Genomic DNA, 22,674 nt, shown 5'->3' on the forward strand with positions numbered 1-22,674 from the left:
GGTGGCAGCGGTGGTGGCAGCGGTGGCAGCGCCGGCGTCGGTGTTAGCATCCTACCTGCTCTAGGACAAACCGAGTACGTCTCGTGCGAGGGTGCGGGCCGCACACGGTTCGCCGAACCTCCGGTACGTTTCGTGCTCGCGGAACTTGTCATTCTTTTCGTTCCCGTAAACGCGCGCTCCCACGTTAAAAACAGCTGTGTCGATCGGTAGGTTTCGAAGGTGATCGCCTAACTAAGTCGATTTTCGTTGTGATCTAGCATCGTGATGTCTTCGTTATTAAATGCATATTAAGCTCTGTGAATAAGTATCAACGGACGAATTAGTCGCGTGACCGCGAAGCAACCGGCTGCCTCGAGGTGGCGCGTTTTCAAACCAAGAAGACGGAGAAGAAATCTTATCGTATTCGTACGTGAAAGAATGATCCAGGAAGTGTGGATCGGTAGCTGTTCGTGATCAAACGGTAGAGGAACGTATCAGTCGGAACGATTCAAAGGATTCCATCGAATCGAACTTTATATCCTTCCCTGACAGATCGTATCTTTTCCGAGTAAAAGAAGCATCGAGGGATCGAGAAACGTGCGCGTATGGGTGTGCGTCCCGATATGACCCACCACGATTGACACTTTTTTTTGCCACGCTTTTACATAGCAGCCCGACGAACATGTAAGTGCTGATTGCATCTGTTCTATGTCCGATTTTGTGCACCACCGTTCTGAAATCGTCGTTGCCTTCGTCGCGGCTCTCGGAATATAATACGCGAGTTTAGGTTCCGTATTTCCGTCGACCGATGAGCCGTATACACGGTGAACCTCTATGCGGGATTTTGTGGACAACGGATGGAAATGAGCCGGCAGCTTCTGTATCGCGGTGCAGGATATTGCAATTTCAAATTTCGCTTCTCCCGGAGCCAATTAACTCTAAGCCTCCGTCTCGGGGGAGAAAAATATCAGTGTGTATAATATTTTTAACGTGCTTCGCTCATTTTCTTCTTTCTATTATACTTTTTTTTTCTTTTTTAATTCTTTTTAGTTTCTTAACAGAGATAAAGGCAGAAGTCAAAAGGAAAAACCGCCAAATCGCGTTGCTTAAACGAATACTTTACTAACGCTCGTGGTAATGGCAAAGTTGGAACTTGCGAATCTCTGGTTCTTGGTGAACGACCAACGATTAGAATCTCAGGATCTCTTCGTGCGGTCAGAAAATGTTTAACGCATGGCTGAGCTCGAAGAGAATTTAACTTCTGTGCGTTCCATCGAGGAATAAGTAAACCGCAAATGAGTTTCATACGATAGTCGAATTATTCATCTCGCGGAACGATTTTCGCATTATCTATCTCAAATACGTTTCAAAATCACGCCTGTATCTGCTCTTCGGATAGAAGGCAGCAATTAATCGAAGAGGATGCCGCGAGTCGATAGTTGTTCCAAGAGATAGGCAGAGAAAAAAGAGAAACGAGAACGTTTCCAACGAATCAGAATACGGGATGCGTTAAAATATAGCTCCGCGTGCACAATGTTTACGTCATCATCTTAATTAAACCGGTATCGCGTCGCGTCGAACTTTTTCTCGTTAATTCCATTTCTTCCATATTTCATTGGTGGACGTTGTGTTCGAGAAAGTCCGTGTCGGCCGAGGAGCACGGCATCGTTTAATTATGCGCCCTTCTATATCGTTCTGTGCTATTTGCATTCGATCGAAATAAGCTTAATGCTCGCGCTTGTCTTCGACTTTCAACGTTCTCTATTTGTCTTTCGACTTGATCGACGCTGTATCGAGTAACCAATTATTCTTACATATCATCGGAGCGAAGCTCACCATCGCGCGTCGTGTTACAGGGACGAATCAATTTGTACGCTGTAAAAAAAAAAAAATGGTAAAATCGAATCCCAGACAATTTGGCCAAGGTATTTCGTCGATTCGAGAACGGAAGTTACGATACGATCGTTCGATACGTATTCCACGTATTAAAGGGACGTAGCAGCTCGACGCGTTATGCCGAGCACGTACGACCGCGAGTATAATGCAAGATCGTCGCTGGATAATTTCATTTCGGCGAACAAATTTTCCTTCGGATATTACGGTTTTGCTCGCCTCACCTTTTCTCTTTCGTATCCCTTCTCCTTCCGTATGCAAGCGAATGGCGAGGGCCAAGGAAAGGGGAGAACGACCGAAAACGAATACTCGAGTTACCCGGCAGACGTTGCGTACGGAATCCTACGATTCGACGTAACGATATTACGCGTCATAAACCTGATTTGCTGGCTGGCGAAAACGCGTCGGTCGATGAGTTTAATTCCCTTGTAATACGTTTCTCGTCGCTTTAACATCGTCGATGTTATATGTATATTTGATAGAGGATGGTTGCCTTTGGCATGTGACGTCAAGTCGTGGTTCCAGTGGATGCCGTTCCGACGAATGAAAACTCCGGAAACCGCGATGCATACGCTTATAGAAATCTACAGTGGCTCACTTTCATGGTGATGACGATACAAACGCCGTGATTACAGTAGTAAAATTTGAAACGAGTTTGAAAATATACGCAAAAGATACAAGTTAGAAGACGCTAAAAGGGAATGTACGTTTAGTAGAAAAAATATACAACATGAATGGTAGCCCGAAACATACAGTTAGTGCAACAAATGGTCTCGCTGAATCGACTGTCCAAATACTTTGATGATCTTTGCGAGACGTACACTTTCAACGAATCTCTATATATTTTCAAATGCGTTTCGACTTTTACCAATATATTTCGACTACGATAATCGACGAGATTTCAAAATCGTTTGTATAATTTATACGTGAAAAGTTTCTAAACGCGTTTGAATACCTTTTTGGGCCACTATATACATACATATATATATTTTGCATACGTATTTGATCACATCGACGTATTGAATTCGTCAGGACGCTAATTCGGATACGTATCCACCGTAACTACGCTTTAAGTCGTGCGACATTGGATGCAATGCGACGATTTCGTTTTTTACCGTTGGTCAACCAGGATCACGTGAAATCTAAATTTTTTATCGACGGATCGACACAAAATGGTGTAAGAAGAGAGACAGTCACGAGACCCTATCGGAATATACGATATGTATTTGTGTATATGCATATACAGCAACATATGTACGTATATGTGTGTGCGTCAGCATTTTGGTGTAGTCTTTCGTTCATTCGTTCGAGCCCCGCTACTGTCTGCTTTCGTATGAAATTTATAAGAGAGGAAGTTTGTCAGTTTTCCGCGAAATAAAACTTATACGATTGCATGCTCGTGTACTTGCGCTAGTATGAATCGTATATATTAAAAATGGACGGGACAAAACGATTTTTTCACGGTGTATGCATTAATTGTGCATATCTTGATGAAACGGCCAATGCATTTTATATTTTGCATTTTAAACGCCTTTTAAGTATATATCGTTTTTTACATAGTTTTAATTGTGTTTTACGATAAATTAATTATGCACAGGATGCACGAGTATAAGTGTTTACGCAGAAATATAATTGTTTTTGTAAATCCTAGGAGAAATGAAAAGATTGTTCGAAAACTAATTATTTACTGGCTTGTCGTTCATTCGCTCCTATGAATGAATATCATAGTATACAACTTCTGTGCATAAAGATCTATCAAGTTGATTAACCTGATGTCTACGTTCAATATTCGAATATCGTCAAGTAACTATCGTAAAGCTTCCTAGCTAAATACATATTGGAGTATTTCAATCTTCGTATTAATCGTCGTATTAATTTAATCAAAGATAGTTTTGGAACGTTGTTAGTTATTGTTATTAGTAGAAGCTGTTTCGATTCATCGTTCAAAGAATAATAAATGTCGCGTAAAAGCAGCTTTTTCTCCTTCTGAGATATCAAATCCTATAAGAGGAACTTACGTCGCTAAAAGCATTGTATGCTAGCTGTTTCGAAATCTCAGTTATTCGTCACTTTCATCGCGATAAATATCCCAACTATCTCCGCGTTGCTGCTGTTTGAGATTCTAAGTTCTTTGATCCTTGATTAATTTTCCGATAGCTCGTGGATAATACCCCTTTGTGTCTATAACGTTAAAAATTCGTCGATAAGCGACGGCGAACGAAGGAGCTTTTAAACTTGCATCGTCGAAAAATCGAAGAAACATACCTCTACGAAATTCTAAATATGGAAAGATTCATCTTAAAAGATTATAGTTGTATCTTGATGCTACGGTCTCGCCTCTTTTTTCTTTTGGCGTTCTGATTCAATACAACGTTAGATCTTGATATTTATGTCATCTCGTCTATCGTGAAAGATAAGCTTGCCATTAATCGTTCCATTTTCTTTCTGCGTTTTTCCTATCTTCCAAGGGGAAAGTAGGCGAATGAACGATCGGTCGTACCTCACAGTCCTGTAATCGCGGCAGAAGTGCTTAAAAAATCCATATAATCGCGCGATAACTTGGAAGCAACTTTGCGGCAACTATTTTCCTGATTACTTTGCTAGCGCTCTTATCTTCGCGGCCGCGGGCGAGTCTAATTTGCACGTAACACGAGCGAAAGTGATTTACACGAGCGAATTTTCCACCGATTCTTGATGCTCTCTTGTAGTTCGTGACGAACGGGTCTTCACACTTACCGCTGACATGTTTGAATTGCGTACGTGCGCTGGCATGTAAGTTCCTGATGGTATTTACATAGTCTAATACGTGTGCCTGAAAACCTTGTTTCAAACTCGAATAGAAAAAGAAAGAAAGTGGAACGTAAAATAGCGCGCGTGATAAGCGATCCATTAAATTCGGCCATCTGGGAAAGTGGTGGTTTTCAAGCGTAAGAGCCAGTGCGTTCCGATCATCTTTGCGAATTTGTTTGTTGTTTGCCGAGGAAAGTGATCGTAAATATTTACGAGGAAACTCAGCGCTCCCTGGCAAATTTTGATCAGGAGGATCGATAACGAGTCTGTTTTGCTAGATTTCCGGCACAATTGCGGCTACGTGTGTGCACGTGCCAGTGTGTCACGTGCAATTCTCGTTCCGTCGGCGAATTACGTTCAGTTAAATTCCCTTTACTATATAATTTCATCGCGTTAAATCGGGACCTAAGACAGCAAGATAATTAAACCGTTTGTACCGAAATACTCGGCTCATTGCCTGGTTCCACCTGCCTAGTGAGAATTGTCACTGTTTAGCTAATGCCCTTTCCGACGAAGATCTTATTTCCGACGAAATTTATCATTAGACGTTCTTGTCCGCCAGAATATACACGTATATACCGAATACACACGCATACACACGTTATGTATCTTCACCCGAATCGCTCGGAACGAGCCAGCGAATTGGTTTCTCTGCCGGAAGATTTCGTTCCGAAACGCATCGCTTGGAAATGTAAAGCTTCGAAAATTGACGGTGCGATGTAAGAAACTCTTATAGCCAAACGAGTTTGCAGAAATGATTTAAACAATCGTGTGATAATGCTCGGTATATGTATATTTGGAAAATGCCTGATAGAAGCAAAATGTTGTCACGTGTGGCGAATCGGGCGATTTTATCAAAAAATGAGAAAATATAAAAGCAAATTACGATAAATTTCCGAATGATAAACGGTAACTACCTTGATTTGATAACAAAGAATAAAAAAAGGAACGCGTATAATATGAATATAATATGACTTGTTTAACGTAAATTTGTGCCGACGAAGTTTTCAAAAGTTGGAAAAAGGGAACAACGAAACGATATTTCGTAACAAACAAGTACTCGACGTGTTACGAGGTGTAAAATGATCTTTTATTTCATAATTAACGGAATATTTAATAGTATTTCAACTAGTACGAGAAGGGTAATTAGAAACGTATGAAATTTATCAAAATCTAAATAAATTGGATATCCTTAATTCGATAAACTGCGATAAATTAGTTGAAGTGAATTAGCGTTGCCGCAGGAAACTTGCTCGATATCAAAGAGCGCGTGTAACGTATATTTCAAATCTTGTTCAGGATCCTAATGCTCAAAGCAATAAGGGTCAGGTTTATTTCCCTTTAAAAGGTACTCGGTGGAATTCTCCCAGCGTGCGCAATAAATTTCAATAGAAGAAGAAACATCATTCCATTAGGAAAAAAGTGAGGGTTACTTTCGTTGCTCAGAACTATATAACTTGGAGTCTGATTTGAAAGGTTCGTGTCGCATTAGCGATAAATCCGCGAGAGATGTTGTTAATTAAAAACGAGCTAGTCAAAGCGACAAAGATATACGTTTGGATATCCAACGAATGAGCAAATGTAAATGTTGAGTAGATCGTCTAATTTATTGTTCAAATTCAAGATAGGGGTTCAAAATAATGGATCGTCGTATCATGCAATAAATGAAAAAAACAATTGTTTGCGTAGAGCAGACTGAATAACGCGAGAAGAGAAGAGAAAAGAAGAGGAGAGGAGAGATGAGAAGAGAAGAGAAGAGAAGAAAAGAGAGGCGCGGTGGTGGAAGGGGAATCCGAAAGAATGATTAGAGGGAAGCGTAATTACGAGCGAGCAAGCAGGCGAGTGATTTAAGAGAAAAGACATAGATTTAATGAGACATAAAGGTACAATAATTATTGCTGCTAACCTAAAAGGTGAAAAGACATCTGGCGATCCGGATTACAAGAGGGCGAATACTTTTGAATAGAGGGGGTTGAAACGTCTCTAAAGTAAGGACAAGGGGAAGAAGAATAATCACCGTTACGATTCGTACGTGAATTATTCGTCTTTCGACTAATACATTTGCACAGCGTCGAAAGCGCTCTTCGATTATAAACTGTCGAATCGAGAATTTCTTTCCAACGACATCACGAAACAAAGCCATAGTTCGTTATTTGTCGAAGCGATACATTTTCCCACGAGCGAGACCTTTGAAACAGTTACAAATAGAGGGAAATGTCAAGATGAAATTGTGTAAATTATGTTCTCTGCATTTCTACGTGTCCGTGGATAGTTGTAAAATATGGTCATACATTTTCATGGCAGGTAGTTCTAACGTAATTTTACACAGTGTACGAAGGTCTATTAAGACAGTTGCTCAAAAAGTAACTATTTAACTAGTATCATTCTTTCGATTTTGCAAAATAACATTAATTACATCGTCTTCGAAATGGTCCACGGATACGGTAATTTTCGTTCCTGTAATTACACGAAATAATTTATAAACCGTATTTATTTCGCGTTTAGATCTACGAACTTTACGTTTCTCGCATTCGAAACTGCTAGAACAGGCTTTATAACCACGTTTTTCTTCAGAACCACTATTTCCGCTTTTACCACTATTCTTCCGATAGAAGAATCAACGATCTCTCAATTTCAACGTCTTCTGTCTTAGCCATTTTCTTCGATGCTTCCTCTTTCACTCTACAAATGTGAGCTTTCGCAGCGTTTCACGAAATACCTCGAGCTTCGCGTAGCCAGGTGATCTTGGCATATACGTACATACGTGTGAATACATAGACGCATGCAAATGAGAGTCGAAGACACGCACGTCACGGAACGAACTCCTAGCAGCGGCTACATTTTGCACATCGTAAATCATAGGGAATATCTCGGCGGCTTTTTGACGCGTTTTAGAACGTCTTAAAAGTAACCATTAATTATCGAGCTGGCGCGCACAATCAACGTAGAAGCCGTAGACGGTCACGTAAGTCTCCAGTATACATCTGTCGCTAAAGCAGGCCACGTTCGAGGAATAAATTCACTGGTAAAAAGAAACGCAAGTGCGAAACGGCCAAGTTAGTACGTGCACGAATCAGAAATTAACGCTTGTTGAACGATCAAAACTTTCCGCCTGGTAAAATACATCTCGTATTAATCACAGATATCTTGAATCAACGAATATTAGTAGAAAGCTGTGCATCGTTTGTTTAATCGTACCATTGCTGAACAGAGGAAGCTACTTTTCAGTAAAGATTTTTATCAAAATGACGCAAGATAGAAGAAATACATGTAAATCGTTCGTGTAACGATAACGCTCGAAAGTAACTAAATGCTACGGAGATGGAAAGAGTGACATCGAACTTCGATTCTCGTGAATCAACGTGAATCAACTAGGACGATTTACTAGGTGATACACTTGTTACGAATATCGCATTAACATGTATATGTATTACCTAAACCTGCATTACCTCTTACATACCTTGGCTATGCTGTTAGTATCATTGGACCTTAATATCATTTATGTACGTGTATATGGAATATGCATGCATAAGTATGTATATGTGTCAGTTTAATAGAAGAGATTCGTGCTTTAGAACGTTAATAGCAATTTACTTCCAACAGATTTAATAGCAATCTATCTTCAGCCGTCTCAACGGATTTTTTTCCATGAAATAGTTTTTCAAATCATTCACCGTGTATTTTTTATTTTTTGAAAAAATACAATTTTTTTCTATTTTTTCAAAATACAGTCGATTTTCATGCACCAAGAGAGGCACCTTTCACGTTATAGGGAACAACATGAGTTATACCAATTCACACCAACCAGAGATAAATCTTTACAACCATTAACCCTTTGTGATCCTACGTCCAACTGCATTCGACATTCTATTTCACTCGATTTTTTTTTTTTTTCAGTTTCATAAAACATACTCTTTTGTGTTCTATATTCATTTAATAGAAAGGTGTCAACGTATATACGTTTCTGACTTTCGGCTGTTGTATTTTAAAGTGTCGGCAGAGATGCGAGCGGCTTTGTCTTGCAATGCGATGACATTATGATAGATTGTCACCGATGACGCGCCTGCAATCCGCGCGTATAAACTTGGCGTGCAACCGATAACCGCTGCAATGAAGCACACCATCAGGGGCCATGATATCTCTGCCTGCCATAAACCAACAAAGGTCGGCTACGTGAAATTACTGCTTACGAAGAAATTCTAAACAGCTTATCAATTATGAATCGGTTCGGATTAAACGCAGCTTCGTCTAACGTGTATGCTCGTGCACTTTGACGAGCTTCCGTTAACGCTGATCGCGTTATCTTGGATGGGACGCACCTATGCGTCACGCTGTTCAAATATTACGGCGTGCAATATTTGCTGAACTCGATCGCTTATTTGACTTGCCAGCGATTGTTGGTTGCCTTGCACTAGTATTTGCTGAAACGCGTTTTCGCTCTTGTGTCTTCGCTTTTGGACAAGGAGAAGAGATTTCGTGTGCCAGTTGGTTTCTTGGTTTTATCCGTAACGTTCGATCGTCGGTTGTATAAATTCATAAATTTCTAGCGAAGAAAGTGCTTCGATAAATGTTTTCGAATTCAATGAACAAATTGACTAAAGAGAGATGTTCTGTTGCAAAAAAGATTACGGTAAGTCAGTATTATAATATCGAATGAGAAATTATTTATATAATTTATGGTTGTCAAATTCAACTGTACTTGTTATCGAAATAAAGCATATTCAGAGTTGCAAGCATTTTTAAAATTATTTTAAACATGTATCTTTCCACGTTAATAAACAACTTTCTTCTTCACGTCGACGTACATAGATATGCGAATAATATATGGGATTGTTGTTCTACATAATGTAATAGAAGGCAAGTGCGATTTTGATTAGATACACGTTATCATTAAAAATACGTAAGCTAATTTTTTGCAGCGAGCAGATTTATCTACGACAAATCGTTGAATCAATAATGCATGCAATGAAATCAAGCAGTTACCATACCACTTTAATAACGTCGAAACGAAAGCTATTCTTAAGGACGTAGAAAATTATTCATCGAATTGAAACGAATCGTCTACCACGTATTCTAGTAAAAACGATGAAGTAAACAAATTGCGGCTAAACGTTCGTATGTTCGTCGTCGTAACAAGTTGTCGTAAACAAGTATATTATTTAAAACACTCGCCAGACACCAGAAATCTATTCTCTGTATAAAATATTCTATGCGAAACGAATATTCCAAAAGTTAGTCTAAATGATCAAATTTAGACTCGGAGAATTTATTCTTACTTTATTACAGGACTTACTTGTTACAATATACTTTTATATTGCATGACAATAAAAAAAGGTTATCGATACACATGTCCTTTAGGATAGTCTTACGAACTTATATTAAAAAGTTTCGAGGAAGAATTGTTTCGTTCTTTTACTTTAAATAAAAATTTCAGTATTATTCTCTTTTAGATTCTTTCACCTTCGACTTTTCAAACTAGTTTCTTCCTATTTCATTCGTTTCGAACGTTCATTCGTTGATTTAAATATATTACGACGGAGAGAAATCCTGTTCCATACTTCTCTGAATCCTTAGCGACTATTATTAACCTTTTCTTTTATTCAAAAATTTTATTTTATCATTCCTATCCCTTATCGTATCATTCCTATTTTTTGCTATGGCGTCTAGCTGATAATAAATGTTCGAGGTAAAATTAATACAAAGTGTAATTCTCGAAACGCAGGAATTCTAAATTTAAAGTTTTTCATCAAAATATTCTGAAAGCTTCTGAACTTTAATAACACACGATTTTATATATATTTCAATTTAATTTTGGAAAATTATTCCACAATTTCTCTACCTTAGTTACTTTGGTCTTTTATACTTGTGCTTTGCCTGCCTGTTTTTTCACGTGTATCTTCGTAGAAATTTTAATAAACGGCGAAGTGCACTGTTTAATCCTGAAAGGTCATGAATTTTCAGGCGCGTCTCTTAAAACCGTCGACTACGCTCTGTGAGATCCTTGAAAGGTCTTTCAAAGATTCTTCAAAGGTACTATGTGCGTTCGTGCATTGGTCAGTGCTAAGAGTGTGACACGTCAATTGCTATTCAGCGGAAGACAGGCTTTAAAAGACTAATTAAGTTTCCCTCCTAATCGAAAAAGTAATACGCCTTCGACCGAAACGTTTTGATTTTGAAAAATATCACATGGATATTTCGTTCGTATCATGAAATTCTTGTTACAGTATTGCTTGAGCGGTAATAAAGCTAGTAAAGTGACGCGAAATGACTGTGAAATAAATTTTCCAAGCGGGCGATATTTCCCTGATATTCCACGAGACGGCAGTTAGCCTCTTTAATGCTCTGACACGATACCAGCAATGCTAATGCGTTTTTTTTCTAATTCATGGTCTATACGTGATAACGATCTGCCATGACGATTCCGTCGCTTACGCTCCTGCGCTTCTTTTTCGTCTCTTGGTTATCGCAGTGTCGCTAACCGATCGATATTTACATACCACAAATTCGTGCTTTTTTACTCGTATTTGCAGGATCATTATAAGAAGCAAAAAATCTTTGACTCGAAATCGTGGAAGAGCTTGGCACTGTGTATCGTTGTAATTACCGTATCGATATAATCATAGTTACGTAACGTTTCTGCGATACAGTAGAAAATGTACGAACTCTTGGTTTATGAAAATTTCCACGATACACGACGAGAAAACGAGCGAACAAATTACAAGTATACGAAGTAGCGATTGGTAGGATACTGGAAAAGTATAAATCTGTTTTCGAAGATACTGGAAAGGGAAACTGTGATCGGTTGACAGGTTTTTAAAACGAGGATGACATATCGATAAGTCGTCGAGTGGTCAAGGAGCTGATTTATGATAGGAGGTGTTGCGTTGCTGGATGGAATTACCAATACTTAGGCATTATCGATTTTCATAAAATTTTGATACATCGTGCATATCGATTTTGATATACGTTGTGTTGCAACGTTTTATCTCTTCTTGGAATATGATTACCAGTGGTCGCAGTTCGAGCATTGGCACTGCATCGTCATTCTCGAAAATAGCTTGGGAATATTTATAGATGTCGAGATTTTAAAAATTAAAGGATTATAAGGTCGTCTATCTATTTTTGCACGATCGAAGAATATAACTTTAAGTGCGAACAAAGTAGCTGTAGATCAAGCTGTGATAATTTGTTTTGCTAATGACTTTAATGGGCTGTAAAAGCTCAATGGTTTATTATAAACTCCTGTTGCCAAATTCCTATTTTTATAATTTATAATTTCACCTCTCATCGGTTCACCTTGACAAATTCCTTTACTAACGCAAATTATCACAGGATTCGTGTAATAAGCGACAAACGTTTTTTTCTATATGTCTGGTACTTAACCCATTTCCATGCAAAACCCGGGTAACTGTTATTACTTTCGATACAGTCCGATCGTGGGTCGATATCTGACAAACGGCAAATTCTTAAAAAAAATTAACTATATTCTTGCATCCTGCGTTGCGGGCATCGCGTCGGAAGAAATCGTGTTGTGGAACTTCTACCATTCCGGAATTCGATTCAATCGGATCGCTCTGCAATTCGCGACAATGTCCTGCTCGAAGATTTCATCCGTTGAATACATCGAGGAAATCGCTGAATACGATTACCCGCTGCGGAAATTTTCAAAAACGAAACGGCTAGATCGAAAGAAAAGACCGAAGAACAAAGAGAAGGAACAGGAGGGAAAAGAAAGAAACGTGGAATGTAAGGGGGCGAAAAAGAATACAGGTGTTAGGAATCGAACGAGATTCGTTTCCGTTTGAACTATGGCCTCGATTGCACACTTTTAGCCGCGCGTTAGCGGTCGAGTAGCATTAAAAGGAAGCAGTATAGATAGAGATTCTGGCGTGTTAGAATGCGGCGCAGGAAATTCTTCGGCCTGCTTGCAGCTCCTCCTTCCAACTCGTTTGCTGGTATTTCGCTGTAAAATGGTGCACCAAATCCGTGTTCTAATCATGATTCTTCCGAATCGAGCGCATCTCCTCTATTATCCTTCTCCTTTTCTTTTTCTTCTTCCATTTTTCTCAGATTTACCACGACCTTATGAGACAATTGCACGACCTGTCGTGACTTATTCGCGCGTCGTGTTAGTATCATTTTCAAGTTGAACACCTCTGACGAGAACCGCGTCATTTGTTTAGGTAACTTTGTCGTCAGAACGTATTCGTACGAATAATTTCACGATGTCTTTGATTAATCGGTAACACTATCTCGATAAAACGAAGTTGTTGAAAGTTGCAATAGCGGACGATGGTAACACCGATTTTTGTCCTTTATCTCGTTTCTTAATCAGTGTTTTTCTCGCAGTTAAATAATTGCTATTTCTTCTTACTTTGTTTCGGTATGTTTATACAGAATTATGTAACAAGTTTGAATCTAAGTTCATGTTCCTGAACGCTTAATTTTAATTTACTACGTTGTAGCTTGATAGTCTCTTGTAGATACGTTAACAGTTACACCACATACTATAGATCAACCTGGTGCAGCGTACGTTGTTAGTACAACGCTTTACTTTTCATTAACTTCATATAAACGTTTCAAATTTTCGTAACTTCTCTCTCTCTAATTCTTGCAAAGCCTCTGCATTTCTCAAATTTATTATAAAACAAACATTTAACTAGTAGAATCGACATGCACAGCGTAATTGTAACAATATTGGCAGAAGAATCAAGAGTTTGAATTACAATGAACGATTAGAAGCAAACGATAAACACGATCGACTTACACTTCGTGTAGCGTGATTATTCCTTTTAATAATAACGCTACAATTTGATATTTTCAAAGAGAAATTACACTATTTTTAGTTTCAGTTTCGCCAGTGTTTATCAACAGAAATAAACGAGTCACAATTATAGAAGGGAATTTGTCTCAAGAATAAAATCTTGCATGAAATAGCTTTGTTCCGCACTTCCGATTTGCCATTGTGAAATCACCTTTCTTTTATTCCTGTCACGAACTGCTACCCATTCTGTATTAAGTTAAGTCACGCAATTGATACGAGTCGTATATTTTGCTTAATTGAACGTAGAAAGGAACAGCAAAAAAAAAAAAAGAAGAAAAGAAAAACAGAATGCCTGTAGTAGGTACCTATAACAAACGTTATCTCTCTACATTATTTTCTTATTAATCCGATTAACGAATACATTGATAAAGTAAAGTTATTTTACAAATAAATATATTCTTCTGTAGAAATAAAGATATATTCTAGTTAAATATTACATAGTTTTTATTGCAATACTATTTTCAGTAAGATGTTAGTTCACGGCCATTTTATCGAAGATTACGTCGAATTAAATTACGAATTAAATATTAAACGACTTTATGACCTTGTTGTATTATGCACGTAAGAATTCACAAACCTGGTGTAACTGCCACGTAATCGATTTTTTGTTCTTGATATTAATGCACCACTGGCAGCGGTAGGTGTGACGGAACAAGAAAGATGCAAAATCATAAAACGTAGTCGTATAATAAAAGTTTTATTCTATCTGTGTCTTCGTTACAACCAATATTACATTGGTATACGAGCCAGTAATTTTTAACTTCAGTTCTATAACGTCTCCCTTCGTACTTTACGCTCTTGCCATGATTTTCGATTCCGAATGTTTTCGAAGGCAACGTACCGTGAAACTACCACGACGACAACAACTTGTACGCGCGAAGTTGCCTGTTGTCGTTTGCGCGGCGAGTAATTGCATGCACGATATTCGGCTGCTCAGTGCCAACTGGAAGTTTCTGACGACTTCCGTTTACCCGCACAAAGCCCACCGGCGCGTTCTATACGTGTGTCTCTGATTGGCGACGGGCCAACTTAACGAGCATGAAAGTCATAACGTCGATAAGAACCACGCGGCTAGCGTAAGAATTCCTCGCCAGAAAATACAGATGGTTGCGCCTGAAAAACGAACCAAAGGATGAAGCAACCGGGCTTTAAGGGAGAAAACGAAAGCTCGCACGAATGGAAAGATCTCATTGCCCGCGGCAATGCTTCTTCGCAGTTAAATAGAATCGCGAACAGTCGCCATGGAAATTGATAAAATTTTGATAAAGAAAGATTTCAGAGATTACCTCGAGGTGGGTTCGCTTGGAACTCGGGAGGAATTAATCTGATATTTTTGATTCGTGTCGAGTGGATTTCACGCGGATAAATTGTTTTCTAAGCGGAATGTGATAGATTATGATAATGATGAATCAGAGTCGACGGTATAAAAAGGCAGCTTAACATACCTAGCACGAATAATCGAATAGAGATATCGGATAACGATAACGTAAAACATATTTGACGCGTTTCGCTGTTTAAGTTCGCTATTACGTTTTCTTCCATCTATGTGTATTCGCACGATCGACAAGGACCGTAAACCATACTTTACCGTCCACTTAACTTTGACTAAAACGTACTACGATCGTTCTTTCGACCGATCGATCGTCCTGTATAAATCACGATTTATCCGTGCTCATCTTCTTGCCAGTATCGGTAAAATTTCCACGTTTTCAGCGTATCACGGTGAGCGGTTGCAAATGAACCGCGTGCCGATGCGGTTTCTCGAGCAGGGTGCAAAGGTCAATTACCGATAAACTTGGGAGGCACGTAAGCCAATGGCGCATAAAAGACGCTGGATCGAGGGGTTGGCGAACCGAGAAAGAGAGAAGGATAGAGAGTTTTAGGATGGCGAGGGAGGGCGGGCGCGCAAAGTGGCGGTCGTAAAGCGCAAAAGGGAGACAGCCAGGCTGAGACCGGTAGTAAAACTTGGCGTACGCGGCGGCGAGTTAAGAAATTGTCACGTGAGCCGACGATAGTCGTTGTTTAGAGGGCGGCTGCAGAGGCGAGAAAACCGACTCACCCTCGATTTTTGCCAGATTTAAAGCGTGCTACCGAGTGCTTTCGAGAGACTCTCACGTGACAGGCTGCGTTTAAGCCGCGCAATACGACGACACGCGATCTCCGCATAAACGAGCAAGAAATTTTTGACGCGTTTATCTCCACCCCCGTTTCTATACACCCTGCTCTTTTGTCATCTCAGTTGAGCAACTGTGCGACAGATAAAACACGCGATCTATCGTTGAATGTGGACACGGGCGCGAGATCGGCTGCTTGAATTGCTTTTTCAAATCGGCTCGAACGAGTAACGGAAGTGGCACGTTTTTCGAGTGGTGACAAGGTGGCTCGATCGAGTGGACATGAGAGTGGAAAATGCGATTGTGTTTAGTGTAGCCGTTTGTCGAGCGCGCAATTATCGAACAGATTTCTATTGAATCACGTATAAAGTTACGATTACATAATTTGCGGAGAATCGTACGATCGATATTTACAGGACAATTTGGATTTTATACCGAAATCGAGAGTTTAAGTATTATTTAGCGGTACTTTCGTATGGCTCCGTAAATTTCGCATCATTTATGAAAATGAAATTTGAAATCTGATGAAAGTACTTGCCGATACTTTCTATATCCACTATATATACACACGTATACGTAGTGCTCGCACGTGTTTTTCGCAATTTACGTCGATCAACGGTTGACACGAAATATTTTGTATTTTACGTTCGTATCATTTTGCAATTCTTTCGAATATTCACCCCGTGTGTTCTATGCCTTCCCTTTCGCGTGGCATATTTACAGTGCGGTTTCGTCCGAGGCCAACAAAGTCCTAAATATCAAACAACGCTTTTAACCTACCGCACTTTCAACAATCCCTCTCTCTTGGCGAACGGAACGCAAACAACATCGAACAAATTTACCGACGACTCCAGCCGCCGGAGTATAGGGTCGGCCGAAATTTCGTGAAACGGGCGCAAATGACGGTCGGCGTTGTTCCTCTCCCTTCGCCCGATTCGCCCCGCATTGAAACCGCATCACCGCGATTACCAGCGAGATTCGAGATTCGTTCTACGCCACTATCGCTGGATAAAAGTATCGGTTTAAAAGCTCGATTTCGGGCCACGGCTGCGGGCCAGCGGGAATTTCTCTGCTTTTCCGTTTACACGAATACCGGTGATCCTCTGCCGATTCACGGTGCCCACGACCAAAGGATTACCAGACAGAGACAGAGGAGAGAATGGGAAAGATAGGGAAAGGGAGAGATAGAGATAGAGATAGAGATAGATAGATAGATAGGTAAATAGATAGATAGAGAGAGAGAGACAGAGAGAGCTTCGTTCTCTGCAGCGACGATGGCCGACATTCCGATAAATAATCGTTCTCGACGCGCGTTCTTGATCAAGGAGAAATCGTGTATTACCGGAAATACGTTATTAACCCATCGGCTATTACGACATTCAGGCATTCGGATTGACGTCCAAAGCGAAATTGTAATATTTCGTATTCGTCGATTGCACCGAAAGAACTGTCGAATTCAAAGTTGGACTTACAAGCAGATAATTAGTGCCTGTTACGGAATGATTTACAACAGTTTGATGGTGAAAGATTGACCGAGGAAGCAAGGTGATTGACTTGCTAATTTGGTAAGAGGATTACAAGAACTAAGAAAGAAGGTCAACTTGTAAGAGGTTAACAGGAGATTAAGGGTAATTTATTGGGCTTTGCTCAAATTTGTCTCTACATCCAAATTTGTTTCTCGCGTTTTGCTCAAATTCCCAACGCTTTATAACGTCTTTCTTATTATTAGAAACCTTAACGTGCTGAGTCAGATGCACAAAATTCGGTAGGTGATGTACACGTAGACTTTCGCGGCTGACTGTACCTGATTCATTTCCCTTAATTGTGAATAACAAGAACGACGCTTTGTCAGCTGCAGGCTTGCACCAACTCTATTTTCTGTGTAGTATATATACATGTTATATATCATCGCGACATCGGCGAGAAAAGCATCAATAATTACCCCTTCACCCGTGATACGAGGTCGTTCGGTAGACATTTCATTCCGGTTAACTGAGCGATAAGAAGGACGATTATTTTCCATAAGATGACTCGCTAATGACTCCTCGATTCGCAGTTCAACGTCAGACGTACGTTTACCAGTATGCACCGTCTATATAATTATAACGCAATCGATTCGACGCGACACGAATTACACCAGTTTTTACCGACGATAGAAATTGTTGTCGCACAATTCACGGAAATTGCTTTGACAAGTTATATCAATTACCTGGTTGCTAAAAACTGTATCTCGATCTATCATATCCGCTCCAGCCACTCTCTTCTGCCCTTCTGTTACAATCTGCCGATTTTTCAATCGTCGCGTAAGATTAAACGATATAGCCTACTTGTTTGTGACACAAAAAAATTACAGTTTTATATAGGAGAAAACTTTATACCGGTTCTAAAAGGAAAATGAATACTCATCTTATAAATTCCAAAGGAAACTCTTAATTAAGTTAAAAATCCTAAATGAAATTTTTAATTAACAGAAGAAGTTTAATTGAAAGATGTAACTTAGAATTTTTAAGGAAAATAAATCTTCATACTTCCGGGGTTCTTATTAACGCGAATAGCTTGAATTTTTTAAATTATGCACCATCTAAAAGTTACATGGAGATTTACTCTTTACTACACTAAATATACGTAGTCATGTACCATAAGTCATATTGCATCGTCGATACGATTTAGGTTGAAAAAGCTCGAGTTACGGTAGAAAATTTTACTATACCGAGCAACATTTTGCGAAATTGTAAAAGCGATAGAAAAATATTGTTACAACACAAGCTGTTTACGATGCTTTCAACCCTTTATGCCAGTGCATGAAGATGTAAGTAACTGCCGCACGCTTTCATTGCTTTACTTCGTAATCGAGATTTAGACGATACAAGCCTTTACGCTCTAGAGACAAAATGAAAAAACACGCTTCGTATCACACTTTGCAACTTGCGCAGCTTTAATTTTCTGTTTAATCTTGCCCGACACTGTATATTAAGACTTAATCCCTACTTGTGCCGTCGTCGATTAGTCTTTATCGTTATAACTTAGCATTTTCCTTTCGCCAGGGAAAATTTATAAAAACACGCGAGAACGGTTATTGCGCGAGTTACGTAAATCTTGCAAGTTACAACGTTCGTATCATCCGGATGATCGATCTTCAAATTTATTTATAACCATCCTTCCAGTCGTTCAACGAGAAGTATAAGACAAGATTACTAAATATTCAACGCTGTTCGAAATGTTTAATCTCTCCTTACGCTCGTAAAAGATATTCAAATATATATCATTAGAGTTATACCCTTAAAATTTGTTATACGTTTTTTGATATTTATGATATATACAGGTGTCTCGGCTAAGTGGGTCAAGCCGTAGCGTCCAAACGGCAGAAGATAAACGAAAATTTCATTAGGCAGAATTAAAATGGTTTCGAGTGGTGCATGTGACTGCTCTAGAAGTGGAGACGCTTTAAAGATGTTAACTTTACTCCTATTTTTTAAATTGAGCTATATACTTGTTGTACACCAGCAGATGCACCATTTTATATTTTAGGAGAATCGTAGTAAGGTACTTATGCTTAAAAACGATTAATTAAAAATATTAATCGAATGTTATTAATTACTAATTAAAAAAATATCTGAAATATCAAGTATCTGCGTTTAATTTAAATTAATATATTTTAACCCCGATTTTGTAAAATTAAATGCACGAGAACGAAGAAAAAAGAACGTGAAATAAATTTAAAAAATAGAATAATTTTTAGCTGTATCAACAGGCACATCTCATTTTCGGTAATCAAGTGTCAATGAAAATCCACCTCTGAATTGAAATTCTTTCGTCATACGCGTTTCCTTTTATTCTTGATCGTATTAAAATCCATTTCGTCGAGGTCGGCGGCCATCAAATCATACCACGGACGAGATTAAACAAAAAACGCTGGCTACCGCCCGCACATCCACTTGACCGGGTCGCAATTTTTCATTTCTGCTCGATTACCTCGTTAAGGTGGGCAGGTTCGTGCAACCGTCTATTGCAGATCATGCGTCATCTAGGTACACGATTGCTCGAATTTCGGCCTCGTGTTCGGGATGTCATAAAATTTCAGCAAAAGTGTGTATTTAACGTTAATGCGCTCGCACTAATGCCCGCGTTTTCGACCGATAATTTCTTTTTAACGAAAGCATTCCGGCGCCACGTATGATCCTGGTCAATACACCCCTTACGTTAACTTTTTAATACTTAATTGTATCGAATATTTTAATAGACGGTTTATAAACCACTTACACGTTACGTACCATGTACTACCCGCTGTGAAAATTTCTTCCATCGTCTATCATTTCAGAGCTATAGCTCGTCCTACTTGCGTGGGACACTCTGCATATTATATTGTTCGTAACCGTTGCTTTTACGCTTATTAAAAACCTACGCTTTTACGCGTTATTACCGTTAAATACTCTTGCTACTATTGAATTAATACGGAAACTTTAGCGAATTATTCGTAACGACCTGCCTATTTAGATGAAAAAACGTCACCCAATAAACGGCGTTCAACGCTTAAATAAATTACTCAACGTACAATATTTCACATTTAACGGCTATTCGGCCGTGTGTGCATCAATGTACGCACTCTGACTGTCCGTGAAAATAACAAATTCGATGAAAAATAAATAAAGTGAAAAATTAAAATTAAGACCCAGAGAAACACAGAGAAAAGTTTAACAGCTGTTACAACTCGTGTGTCACGTAATTGAAATATATCCGAACGTGGCCATGATTCGTATTACCTTCACCGGGAAAATTTCAGCAATTTCATTAAAAAGGTTCCAACGAATAAGCATGAACGAACGAACCGAGTATTAATTGCTCGTGATGCGTGCCTGATATCAAATCATTGCTTAACGTTTAACGTTACAAGAGTACAGATAGTCACGAAACCATAGGATAATGACGCTCCCCAGGGCGTAATTAAATCCGTTTCGTCGTTTCTACTTTCCAAGATTCGCTGCGTCAATAGCACCGACACAATCTGTAAAAAGTACGGTCGAACGTCGAAGAAATTGTGATTCGAAATACGTCGATACGCGACCCCTATTGTACGGCGTTGGGACCGGGATTAAATCCGTACGTAAGTACTTTACGCGTTGTGGAAGTTTGCAGACTGTTTGAGGCAATTAAACCTGCTAAGCAATTCGATTCGAGGAATACGCGTGATCGTCGAGTTTACTTTCGAGTTTCGCAAAGAGAACACGTGTAAATACGACGTTCGAAACAATTAAGGGATCACCGTTTCTGAATGACTTCGCAAATGAAGCAGTATTACGACGCGATACGCGACGAGAGTATTCTGGCGATCGTTTCACATTCGCTACAAATTTTCGAACGGTTCGTGACTCGTTTCTTAAGGGTCGAAAGACCCCCCAGTATCGAACTATCATTTTATAATCTGTCCGAATTAAAGCAGTATGTGACGTGTAACCATATTTTTGAAAGAAGCTTCGGTGATATTGCCTCGTTCTTTAGACGCGCGATACAGTTACAAATTCCTAGCAATAATTATTATTAATGGTGCTCCATTATTAGCGGCTATAATAGGTCCAAAGTTCTTATAACTGCGACTTTTTACTCACTTTACTCGTTTGAGATTATTAATATTTCTTTAAATGTAAAGTGTAAGTCGGCTACGAATTAATAACGCGATATCGATATTAATAGTTAATTATAATTTACGAGGTATGTTTCTGAACGAATTATGAATCTAACATTTTTCGCAAAATTTCAATACTTTCGATATTACTTAAAGCGTGCAAAACGCAAATGTCATCTGTTTGATCATTATGAATAATCCATAATGTATTATTAATAGGGTGGTTCATAGTATGAGCAGAAAAATTATAGATTAAAAGAAGTGTTTTAATGTTCAAAATTATATAACGTCGGGAACGCTTATCAGAACGTGCAAACAAGAGCATCTAGAAATTTATGGAACACCTCGTGACAGGAGCTAATGAGTTAATTTCATGAGTAAAGTTAATCAACCTACTTAGGCTGCAGGTGAGCGAAATACTTTTTCCATCATTGATTATAATTTTTAGTTCAGGTGACACAACGTTTATTATTTATGCAAAATATGTCGCTAACCAGCGTTTTCTGCTAAACAGTAGGTATAGAGAAAAAAGATGAAAGAAGAAACAATGATTTTATAGTCGGCGTAATAGCATATCTATCCCAACATTTTATATGTGTGATATTTTTCATAAAAACAAAAATGACTTAATTTCTTGAAAGAAATATCGTATATATTTTGTGATATATAAACGACATCATAGGGGGAAAAGTAGAACAAAAAAAAAAAACGAGTAAACAGCGTAATAATTTGCTATGAGAAAATGTCAAAGAAACAAGTATCTACGAATCTAAGTTCAGTTCGCAAAAATAACGATTTATCTTTGTATCCATATTCATTTATTAACCACATGTCACCGAGATCATTTTTCTGTAATTTCTTCGTATTATCGAATAAGATGACCTACATCTACATATCGACCCTTACCTCGTGACGAGCGTCTCATCTGAATATAAAAAGCCCTGCAGGTATATGAGTTCATAGTTATAAAAGAGCCAAAGCGAGATCGTAACTTAAATTTATCAAACGTATTCCTTAAAAATACAGATTTTGTCTATACTTGTGTCTACGTTCGTTAAGACCTAGACGTACGTCGATAATGTAATAATTTGTTTTTTAATGATTTAAGAAAAAGTTCCGGGGTGTGGGGTTATTGTTGAAAATGTATTAATCGAGTTTACCAGCTAGAAATTGTAGCGAGCCAGGTTAGGTAAACGTAGATGATCGTAGTCGATTATCTCGACTTTAACGTTGGAATCCATCGAGAGTGAAAATTTGAAATAGAAAAGCGGTACCGCGCGCCGTCACGAAAGCTCGTCGATTTTGTTGTGTTTGCACCGCCAGAAACCATACTCATGGTTTCTAGCAGCGAGTAAAAGAAGGTACGAGCGAGCGTTTAACTTTTCCGTCGGTTAAAGTATTCATCAAGACGTTAAATATTGACGAGCATCGAGTTATGAACTCGAAAGACTTAC

The 22,674-nt window shown here is 38.9% G+C and overlaps 2 protein-coding genes across 7 annotated transcripts in view; one reads left to right on the forward strand and one right to left on the reverse strand.

Annotated features, from left to right (window-relative positions):
- Positions 1–22,674, reverse strand: part of LOC100745772 (glutathione S-transferase 1-1) — a 98,578-nt gene that overhangs the window by 20,405 nt on the left and 55,499 nt on the right. The window lies entirely within an intron of this gene.
- LOC100745525 (acid sphingomyelinase-like phosphodiesterase 3a) overlaps positions 1–22,674 on the forward strand; it is a 50,145-nt gene continuing 27,471 nt past the window's right edge. The window contains exons 1-2 of one of the 6 annotated variants that reach the window (XM_033319076.1): positions 1–123; positions 532–663. The gene's annotated coding sequence lies outside the window, so the exon portion shown is untranslated. Of the gene's footprint in view, positions 664–22,674 lie in introns of all 6 variants that reach the window. The other 5 variants (XM_033319077.1, XM_012381634.3, XM_012381635.3 and 2 more) reach the window with 5 other exon arrangements.

Source organism: Bombus impatiens, unplaced genomic scaffold, assembly GCF_000188095.3.
Source record: "Bombus impatiens unplaced genomic scaffold, BIMP_2.2 scf_0135, whole genome shotgun sequence".
NCBI classification, from domain to species: Eukaryota; Metazoa; Arthropoda; class Insecta; order Hymenoptera; family Apidae; genus Bombus; species Bombus impatiens.